Source organism: Bombina bombina, chromosome 6 (assembly GCF_027579735.1).
Source record: "Bombina bombina isolate aBomBom1 chromosome 6, aBomBom1.pri, whole genome shotgun sequence".
In the NCBI taxonomy this organism is placed as follows: domain Eukaryota; kingdom Metazoa; phylum Chordata; class Amphibia; order Anura; family Bombinatoridae; genus Bombina; species Bombina bombina.
Window position 1 is genome coordinate 1,060,822,273 of NC_069504.1, and position 11,090 is coordinate 1,060,833,362.

Genomic DNA, 11,090 nt, shown 5'->3' on the forward strand with positions numbered 1-11,090 from the left:
AAGTCCTACAATGAAAACGTTTATTCTGCAAATTTAATAAAGCTTGTGCTTAAAAAGAAAGAAAAAATAGTGGTACAATAAAGTTATTTTTTAAGGACCCTTGGAAAGGCTGTTGGAGAACAGAAAAACATGGAGTAATCTTTTGTTTTGTAAGATTTGCTGCTTATAGAAGATAGATAACAGACATCCCAAACTGCAAAAACTCATTTTAGGGAGGTGGCTTCTCCCGCTACTGCGCCCCCCGTCCCCTCCCCAGTTATATATTGGACACCTTGAAACCCTAAATAAGATAGAGACTTATCATTAAAGTAGCTTCCCACTAAAGTCACATTTTTAAAAGAAGCTTTATAGCACAACCACATATACAACAAACCTATTTTCCAGTGACCGTACGCTTGTTGAATGCTTAAATATTTTAAAATACGAAGTTTAATTATGTGCAGTAAATAAGGGCCTCGATCCGATATAAATAGTCGCCCGTAAAAGCCGGCGACGCCAATATTTGCACGGGTTTGGTATCCTATATACGGCGTAACTTAGAAGTTACGCGCGTATATTTCTGCCTTCGCCCGTCGTTTTTTGGCCCATAGACTAACATAGAAAACACGCGCAGTTACTAACATACAAAACACGCGCAGTTTGGTATCCAATATACAGCGTAAGGACTTACTCGCGCAGATTTCAGAAAATCTACTCCATTCTCATCTCGCCACAAATTGAAGGCGCTGCAACCCTTGCACTGAATTACAAACCAACGTAACTCTCTGAAGGCCTAACAAGTGCATGCTTAACAACATACATATCAGCAGATTGATCACAAATAGTTAACCTCTTCAAAGCATTTATTATTCCTGCCCCTGCAAGTTTTTCAAACCAATCACAAAGGGGTGCATCATGGGGCACAAGGGGTCAATCATGGGGCACAAGGGGTCATCTTGGGGCACAAGGGGTCATCATGGGGCACAAGGGGTCAATCATGGGGCACAAGGGGTCATCATTGGGCACAAGGGGTCATCATGGGGCACAAGGGGTCAATCATGGGGCACAAGGGGTCATCATGGGGCACAAGGGGTCATCATTGGGCACAAGGGGTCATCATGGGGCACAAGGGGTCAATCATGGGGCACAAGGGGTCATCATGGGGCACAAGGGGTCAATCATGGGGCACAAGGGGTCAATCATGGGGCACAAGTTGTCATCATGGGGCACAAGGGGTCAATCATGGGGCACAAGGGGTCAATCATGGGGCACAAGGGGTCATCATGGGGCACAAGGGGTCAATCATTGGGCACAAGGGGTGCTGGAAGCCCTACAATCCCCTGTTGTTCTGTCTACAGATGCTGATTCTACAGTTACTGCTGAGGTCCATGGTGACGGTGCTGCCCCTGCTGCAGCTGGTGATCGAATTACATACTGCGGAGTTCCACTGCATGTAAGTGAAACTACTACATCCCACCCCCATTCCCTTAACCACCCTAATTACTGAAAATATATCATTAGTTCAATTCATGTTTTGGTCACTATGATTTATTGACTATCATTTCGAGGAATGAAAATGGATGTTTATACCTTATGTTCACACCTTCTGTAAAAACATTATTATTTAGATATATATACCCATGTGCAGGGATAGGCAAGGTGTCCTTCACTAAAAGTCTTTACCTTAGAAAATGTCTGCCACAGCCTTGGCTCGTGCCTATCCCTGCACATGGGTCAATTTCTATTGGATGTGAGAAACCTTGATTTACATCTTAAAAGTGAATATCACTATATGTACCCTTCATACACAACTATGTGATGTGGTTTAGAGAACATGAATATGTCATAAACATGATGATATTACCTTTTCTGGGCCATTTCCACACAGGCGTTATTATATTTTTCAAAAATATTAGTGTACTAAAACACCCCTCACATGGATGTGGATGACAATTATATGGTAAATAACAGAGGACAAGATTTAGGATGAAATATAACAATTTTTTTTTTTAGGCTTCTTATATGAGGGGGCTGAGGTGCCTGGAGTGGCTCTCCTGCCTCTCCTGGTTTGAGTGGATTCAGAGGATTCTGCAGGAGTGCTGGCCACAGATGAGAGGCTGGAGGCAATGTCCTGCTGGTGTGTGAAATGCTCCACCAACACACCCAACAGTTGGTTTTGTTCCCACCATCTGTTGTCACTCTGCATCTGCATGTCCGAAATATCTCTCAGCATCTGAGATTGGTTCTGAACGATACCACTTAAAGATGCTGCCATGTCACGTTGCAGCTCAATGGAACGTTGTAGTAAAGTCTGTTGGCTCCTGTAAAACCTGCGTTGGTCTCTCTGCATTCTCTCGCAGGTTGATGTGAGCCTCTCGCAGGTTGATGTTTGCCTCCTCTGGAGGGCAATGTATTCGTCGCCCAGGGCAGAAGTCAGAGGATCTAAAGGCTCTTCACCAGCAGGGATTCTAGGCGAAGGTTCACCTCTAGCTGCTGTTGCATCTGGAACAATGCTGGCTGGTGCCTCAGCAGGAACAATGCTGGCTGGTGCCTCAGCAGGAACAATGCTGGCTGGTGCCTCAGCAGGAACAATGCTGGCTGGTGCCTCAGGAGGAACAATGCTGGCTGGTGCCTCAGGAGGAACAATGCTGGCTGGTGCCTCAGGAGGAACTACCACAGCTATTCATATACTGGAGCTCTTCCAAGGGAAGCGGATGGTGGAGCTCTCCGGGTAGACTGGTAGTCCCATTGACGACTGGTGTGCGACCACTCAGCCTGACCAGTTTGTATGTCCTGGTGGTAAAAGTCCTGACTGGCCTGATATTGGGAGGGGGGGGTAAAGACATCTACCCTTTGGGGATGCCTTGGCTGCCCCTCATAACCAAAAGAATAGTCCTCCGGCCAGGGCTCCTGCCAGGGCTCCTCTTCAAATCTTGGTGGCATGACATATGGGTCCTCAACAGAGGCAATCCAACCCACCTCATGCCTGGGAGCATACTGTTGAGGGATTCTCTGGCCTGGTGGTAGTGGTGGAGCCATCCTCTGGCCTGCTGGTTGTGGTGGAGCCATCCTCTGGCCTGCTGGTTGTGGTGGAGCCATCCTCTGGCCTGGTGGTTGCGGTGGATGCATGGCCGTTTGCACCCTGGTGACAGGAGGTTCTGTGGAGGAGTCAAATGATGAGAGGTATTAGTATAATCATATATATATCCATGTGGGCATACAATGTACATTGATACATGCTAGGGCCTATACTCATTCTCATGTCAAACTCTATAACATGCATGTGCACATTGTGATTTGTGATATGAGGGATTTTAATATGCATAGTATACATAGTATAATAGTTCTGTGTACATGTCAGTGATGGAGAAAATGTGTTCTTTAAGTGACACTATGGTCACACAATTTCATTTAGCCTGATGTAGGCACATAACATGCTTTCTTGAGCTAAAAGTATTGTGATGGCTATAGTGTCCATTTACTGAAAACTCTACATGTGGCTTGTGGCCTGTGTTACTCCGAGACATGTTAGTATTTCACTATTCCACCTCATATCATGAATTTCAATGTGTTGAGTAGCATTAAATGGACATTAAACCCATTTTCATTCTTTCATGATTCAGCTAGAGCATGCAATTTTAAACAACTTTGTAATTTACTTCCATTACCTAATTTGCTTCATTCTCTTGATATTCTTAGCTGAAAAGCATATCTAGATAGGCTCAGAAGCTGCTGATTGGTGGCTGCACATCAATGCCTCATGTGATTGGCTCACCCATGTGCATTGATATTTAATAAACAAAGAATAACAAAATAATGAAGCAAATTACATAATAGAAGTAAATTGGGATGTTGTTTAAAACTGTATTCTCTATCTGAATAATGACATAAAAAGCTTTGGTTTAATGTCCCTTTAATGTGAAATCTAATTGTAGATGTTTTTGTTAGTAGGCCAAATACCATGCTCCTCATTGTGTACATGAATGTGTGACATTAAAGGATGTTATATTTCAAATACATATAATACTGGTGTGTGGGATGTTACTCACCAGCATGCTGTGCTGATGTTGCAGTCCCTGAGTCATGAGCCCCTGGAAGTCCACGGACTGCAGTGACGCTCAGGGACCTGCGAATGAGTTCCTGACACTCATTATATTCCGCCTCCTGGTGAGGACCACCGCCTGTTCCCCTCTACTGCATGGCTTCTTGGCCCATTTTCTCCTTGACCCGCCTCTTGCAGTCATTCCACCTATTCTTGAGCCCATCCACATTCCTCCTCTGCTGGGCCACGGCGTTGACTGCCTCCTCGACCCTCAGCCATGCATCTTTACGCCTTCGGGCAACTCCTTTGCCCTTCTCTTGGCCAAAGAGGGCGGTGTGGTTCTCCAGGACGGCCTGGACTAGCGCAAGGTTTTCTGCAAAAGAGAAGTTGGGGCACCTCATGCGCTCCTCGTCCTGGGCCGCCTGGCTCCCTCCCTGGGATGTCGCTGGTGTGGGTTCCTCCATATCCTCTCCCTTCTCCCCCCTTCTATCCCCATGTGCACCCTCTGTCCCTCTTCTGAGTGTGCCTGACCTTTGGGCAACCCCACTCCCATCCTCCCTTCTAACTCTCCCCCCTCCACTCACTCCCTGACGGGGACCCTGCTGCTCCTCCTGTCCATAATCCTCTCCCTGCAACTCCCCCTCCCTCCCCCCCCCCCGCCCTAGCTCTCCCTGTCATCCTCAAACTACACACACTCACACACTCACACTCACTCCCACTTCAATCACACACAATCACAACCAAACACTCAGCCTATCACACTGTAAAAGATAAATAAAATGTGTGAGGTGTTATAAAAAAAAGTGTAGTGTATTTTGTATATGTGTGCAATATGTAAAAAAAGTGTAAGTAAATGTACAGGCTTACCAATCCAACAATCCGACCTAACTAACTTAATGAAATGCTCCTCTCTCACTACTCTTACCACTAATCTCTCTACTCACTGTAGTGTGCTGTAGCTCCAAGAACCAACCAAACTCACTAAAGAAAATGGCCGCTGCGCATGTTTTTATGTAAGAATTTTGAATGGCGTAATCACGTGTCGCATCTTTTAGAATTGGCCGTTGTTTTTTTTACGATTCGTAGGCTAATTTGCATAAAACTACACTTTATTGAGACTTTACGTGAACAAAATACTGGCGTAAGTACTTGCGACGACTAAAATGTCTATTTGCGCACATTTTAGTTGATCGCAGGTTTTTCCTACTTACGCCAGTTTAGCATCTGACGGCGCAGTATATTGGATAGGTCGAGTCGCGAGGTGAAATTACGGGCGGCGCGGGTTCCCTCGCTTGTGCCGAAAACTACGACCTATATCGGATCGCGCCCAAGGTAGTATTTGTGTTTTATTTTATTTAAATCAGTGGGGGCTTTTTTGTTACTGATGCATGCTTTGAGGGTTCTATAACGTCCCAGAAACTAAAAGGCATTCCTTAAAGCAGAGCTTTCCAAACTTTTCATGTTGGTGACACACTTTTTAGACCTACGCCATTTTGCGACACAGTAATTCAGTTGTACTAGCAAACAGGAGGTTAAACTAACTTGTTTTAAGAGATACAGACACATACATAAATTATATAATAACAACATTTATTTACAAGATTAATATCACCAATAGCTACTTACTATTTTAATGGGATGTATGAGGTTGATGGGATGAACACAGTTTCTGAATATTTGGTGGAATATTGAAGACACTCACATTTTATCATCAAGCATTTTTAAGCTTCCACTTCCTATCCATATATCAAGAGCAGGAGCAGCAATGCACTACTGGGAGCTAGCTGCAAAAAAAACCCAACACTTTGACTTCAGACTTCAGCTCAGCATTTAAGCTGCCACCCTCAGATCTCTGCAAGTTGCACTGACTACTGGAAAGAGAGTGTAGAATCCTAGCACCAAGCACAAACGCTTCCTCGATCCGTCCAACCGGAAGTGTGCTGTGTAGCCGCAAGGCCGCTTGGGCTGCCCTAGGAGTGCCGTAGTCAGGATGTGCCGAATCCAACACCAAAGTAGTACAGGAAAAGAAATGACAGGCACTGCAAGCCAGGTGATGTTGCATATAAAAAGTCCCAATTTTATTCGAAGATAAATAAGGTAAATACCAATCCAAAATACAAGAGACCTACATGAAGGTAACTCACAACAGGTAAGGGTGACACACAGGAGACTGTCCGACGCGTTTCGCGCCCCCTACAGGCGCTTACTCATAGACACAGTACAGGTAAGACTAGGTAGCTATAAATACACATGTAAGCAATGAATTAAGAGTGGGAGTTAACCCAATGTAATCCGGACCAGACTGGACCAGATCTAAAACAGTGCATATTAATACTATAGCAAGCACAAACATATTTGTACAAACAGAAATCAAGGGGAAAGTTATACCATTCAAATGTATGTATGGACACTCTAGTTTGTAGGTCTTATAATGAAATTATAGAACATGATGTTACAAGCATTAAACATGGCCTGACAACTAGATCTGAAAAATCAAAATGAAAAACAACACGAAAAAAAAAAACAACACTATATGTTTAATACCTTAAAAAATAATAATAAAAAAACCAAAAGTAATAAATAACATTGGAATGTTATATAAACTTACATTGTAATAAACTTACATCAATCAGCCAATCAGATTGAGCTCGCATTCTATTGGTTGTTCCGATCAGCCAATAGAATGCGAGCTCAATCTGATTGGCTGATCGGATTCCTACCTTAATTTCGATTGGCTGATAGAATCCTATCAGCCAATCGGAATTCGAGGGACGCCATCTTGGATGACGTCATTTAAAGGAACCGTCATTCAGCTAGTAGGCGTCGGGAGAAGAGGATGTTCCGCGTCGGATGGAAGATGATGGCTCCCGAAGAAAGAAGATTGACGATGCCGTTGATAGAAGACTTCATCCGGATCATGGACCTCTTCAGCTCCCGCTTGGATGAAGACTTCAGCCGGATCATGGACCTCTTCAGCCCCCCGCTTGGGCTTGGATCAGGACATCGGAGGAGCTCTTCTGGATCGATCGGTGAACCTGGTATGGTGAAGATAAGGTAGGAAGATCTTCAGGGGCTTAGTGTTAGGTTTATTTAAGGGGGGTTTGGGTTAGATTAGGGGTATGTGGGTGGTGGGTTGTAATGTTGGGGGGGGGGTATTGTATGTTTTTTTTTACAGGCAAAAGAGCTGAACTTCTTGGGACATGCCCCGAAAAGGGCCCTGTTCAGGGCTGGTAAGGTAAAAGAGCTTTGAACTTTAGTAATTTAGAATAGGGTAGGGCATTTTTTTATTTTGGGGGGCTTTGTTATTTTATTAGGGGGCTTAGAGTAGTTGTAATTAGTTTAAAATTGTTGTAATATTTTTCTTATGTTTGTAAATATTTTTTTATTTTTTGTAACTTAGTTCTTTTTTATTTTTTGTACTTATTTAGTTTATTTCATTGTAGTTATTTGTAGGAATTGTATTTAATTTATTTATTGATAGTGTAGTGTTAGGTTTAATTGTAGGTAATTGTAGGTATTTTATTTAATTAATTTATTGATAGTGTAGTGTTAGGTTTAATTGTAGGTAATTGTAGGTATTTTATTTAATTTATTGATAGTGTAGTGTTAGGTTTAATTGTAACTTAGGTTAGGATTTATTTTACAGGTAATTTCGTAATTATTTTAACTAGGTAGCTATTAAATAGTTCTTAACTATTTAATAGCTATTGTACCTGGTTAAAATAAATACAAAGTTACCTGTAAAATAAATATAAATCCTAAAATAGCTATAATATAATTATAATTTATATTGTAGCTATATTAGGATTTATTTTACAGGTAAGTATTTAGCTTTAAATAGGAATAATTTATTTAATAAGAGTTAATTAATTTCGTTAGATTTAAATTATATTTAAGTTAGGGGGGTGTTAGTGTTAGGGTTAGACTTAGCTTTAGGGGTTAATGCATTTATTAGAATAGCGGTGAGCTCCGGTCGGCAGATTAGGGGTTAATGTTTGAAGTTAGGTGTCGGCGATGTTAGGGAGGGCAGATTAGGGGTTAATACTATTTATTATAGGGTTAGTGAGGCGGATTAGGGGTTAATAACTTTATTATAATAGCGGTGCGGTCCGGTTGGCAGATTAGGGGTTAATTATTGTAGGTAGCTGGCGGCGACGTTGTGGGGGGCAGGTTAGGGGTTAATAAATATAATACAGGGGTCAGCGGTGTTAGGGGCAGCAGATTAGGGGTACATAAGTATAACGTAGGTGGCGGTCGGCAGATTAGGGGTTAAAAAAATGTAATCGAGTGGCGGCGATGTGGGGGGACCTCGGTTTAGGGGTACATAGGTAGTTTATGGGTGTTAGTGTACTTTAGAGCACAGTAGTTAAGAGCTTTATGAACCGGCGTTAGCCCAGAAAGCTCTTAACTCCTGACTTTTTTCTGCGGCTGGAGTTTTGTCGTTAGAATTCTAACGCTCACTTCAGACACGACTCTAAATACCGGAGTTAGAAAGATCCCATTGAAAAGATAGGATACACAAATGACGTAAGGGGATCTGCGGTATGAAAAGTGAGCGTTAGACCCTTTTTTGAGTGACTCCAAATACCGGCGGTAGCCTAAAACCAGCGTTAGGAGCCTCTAACGCTGGTTTTCACGGCTACCGCCAAACTCCAAATCTAGGCCATAATAAATTAACTCTTATTAAATAAATTAATTCTATTTAAAGCTAAATACTTACCTGTAAAATAAACCCTAATATAGCTACAATATAACGAATAATTATATTGTAGCTATTTTAGGATTTATATTTATTTTACAGGCAACTTTGTATTTATTTATTTTTTTGAAAATTATTTTTTTATTGAGGTTAAATATAGCAATACAAATAAAGACACCCATAAACAAAGATTCCAATAAATCATACAAGATTAATATAGAGGCACAATAGAAATATGAATCTATTACAGTTCTAGACATAAATTCTATGAATCTTTGGGGTAGTGTGGACATTCTACTTATAGGGCTTATGAAGTAGTCCGCTGTCTCACCATCCAGTGATAGGACAAGCCAGTCTACCTCATAGGGCTAGTGGAAAGGAATGATAGTCTAAAATAAGCTAACTTAGAATGTCCAAGAGAATGTTATATAGGGTGATATGAAACCTCTTTTTTTATAATCTGAAGAAAATAAAAATGGTCCCCGTTTTACATTGGGCATTATGAGCTAGTTTAACTAGGAGAGAGATAGGAAATAGAGGCAAAAGGGGGAGTTGGTAATATAGATAATGGGGTAAGGGTATTTCAGCGGACAAGAGCCGCTCTAGGTGGGATAAGGGGAGGGAAGGGGGGGCGGAGCCAAGAGTGATATTAAGGGAGGGGGTAATTAAAGGCTACAGTTGTTGTGAATAGCACCGAATTTAAACTTTAAGATAGCATAGTAAGAGATGTTTATAGGTAGATACCACATTAAAAAAAAGAAAAAATGAAGGAACATATAACATAACTCTACAGGTCTCTCACTGGTGCACTAGATATTCAGTGTACAGTGTCCCTTGTATTTTACAGAGTAAATTAATGAGATCAAATACATTAGCAAATGTAGGGTAAAGCTTACTACAATTGTGAGAATTAGGAAGGGGTCACTCCTATAGACCATGAAACATAAACAGTGGCAACAAATAAGCTGCTAATCACCAGTCTCATATGTTCCCTAAACTTTTTTCAAAAAATATATTATTGGAATGTTTAATTGCTATTAATGTATATGCGGTCTTGAAACCTTCAAAACTATTTATCTGCCCCCTCAGTGTATTAAAAAGCAGGTCCTTGTCAAGTGACCCTCAGACTTAGTCACCCATTTGGACAAGCAAGGCAAATGAGGCATAATGGATCTTATTATCTTCAGATGACATACCTTACTTAACAATAGGGAAATGAGTACTTTAAAATCTGTAAGTCTATCTCCCAGTATACGCAGGAGTTAGAGGCTGTTCTGGGTACAGGTTGATTGCTTAGGGGACCGGGCAAAGCTTGCTAATGGTTAAAGTCCCAGGAACTACATACCTCACTAGTGTAGGGAAAATATGGCCAGTAGGAGCTATTTAAATATAATCTTACAATAAGATACAAATATAGGACGTAAGATAATAACAAGTGAGACAATAAACGGCATTAATACAACGATGAGATAGAAAGTGAACAGCAAAACTAGATAAGAACTATCACAACATGAAATACAGTAAATATCAGCGTTCCTGAAGTCCACTGAGTCAAATATAAGAGCACAGTTAGCGTGTCAACCTATGCCCTCCCTTGTATAGAGGTTTATAAGACCAGTATAGTCAGATGTGTGTGGGTAACTTTGTAAGCAGGGAACATGGCGCTGGGTAAAAATCAGGCATGTCTCACTCCGTACGCTAGGGATCCGCATATGAGAGAAACATGTGGAGCAGAGACCTATATTCCCCTGCTTGGGGGCAAGAAAGTACTCAGTGCATGTCCGAGGTTCCAGGGCCTCTGTGGTGTAACTGGGCCACTCAGGGCACCTTGTGTGGGAAAGAGCATGTTCAGCAGAGATCGGGCCAAAAAGAGCTGCTGCAAGTGTCCTCTGATTGCTAATGGAAGACAGCTTGGCTCTCTGTGCAGGCCTCGGAATCTCTTCTGCAAGGTGAGAGACACCGCTATTTGGTACCTGTCCCTCCAGAGCAGACTTGCGATGAATGGAGCTGGGTGCCTCTTGTGCAGTCATGACTCTCACGGCAATAGAGATCTCCCGGGCCCGGGGGCCGGCCGCATCCCCCGGGGCCCGGGCAAGTGAAAAGGCTGTGGGATCGGTAAATGGTAGAGACTCTGAGGAGTGCTTGATGACTGTGCCCTCTAGCAGCAAAGAAGCCGGTCTTAGTCGGGTCTCTAATCCTCCCTTTTCTAGGGTCTCTGCAGCATCGCAGTTTACACTAGATGGCCATCGGTCAGTCTTCCTGGGCCACTTCTCTTGCGGTTCAGGTAGGATCAATCAGTGACATTATATCCATAGCTAGGCATCGAAAATGCTGCTCAAAAAGTCGGTGAATCTTCTGTTCCCAGGCCTG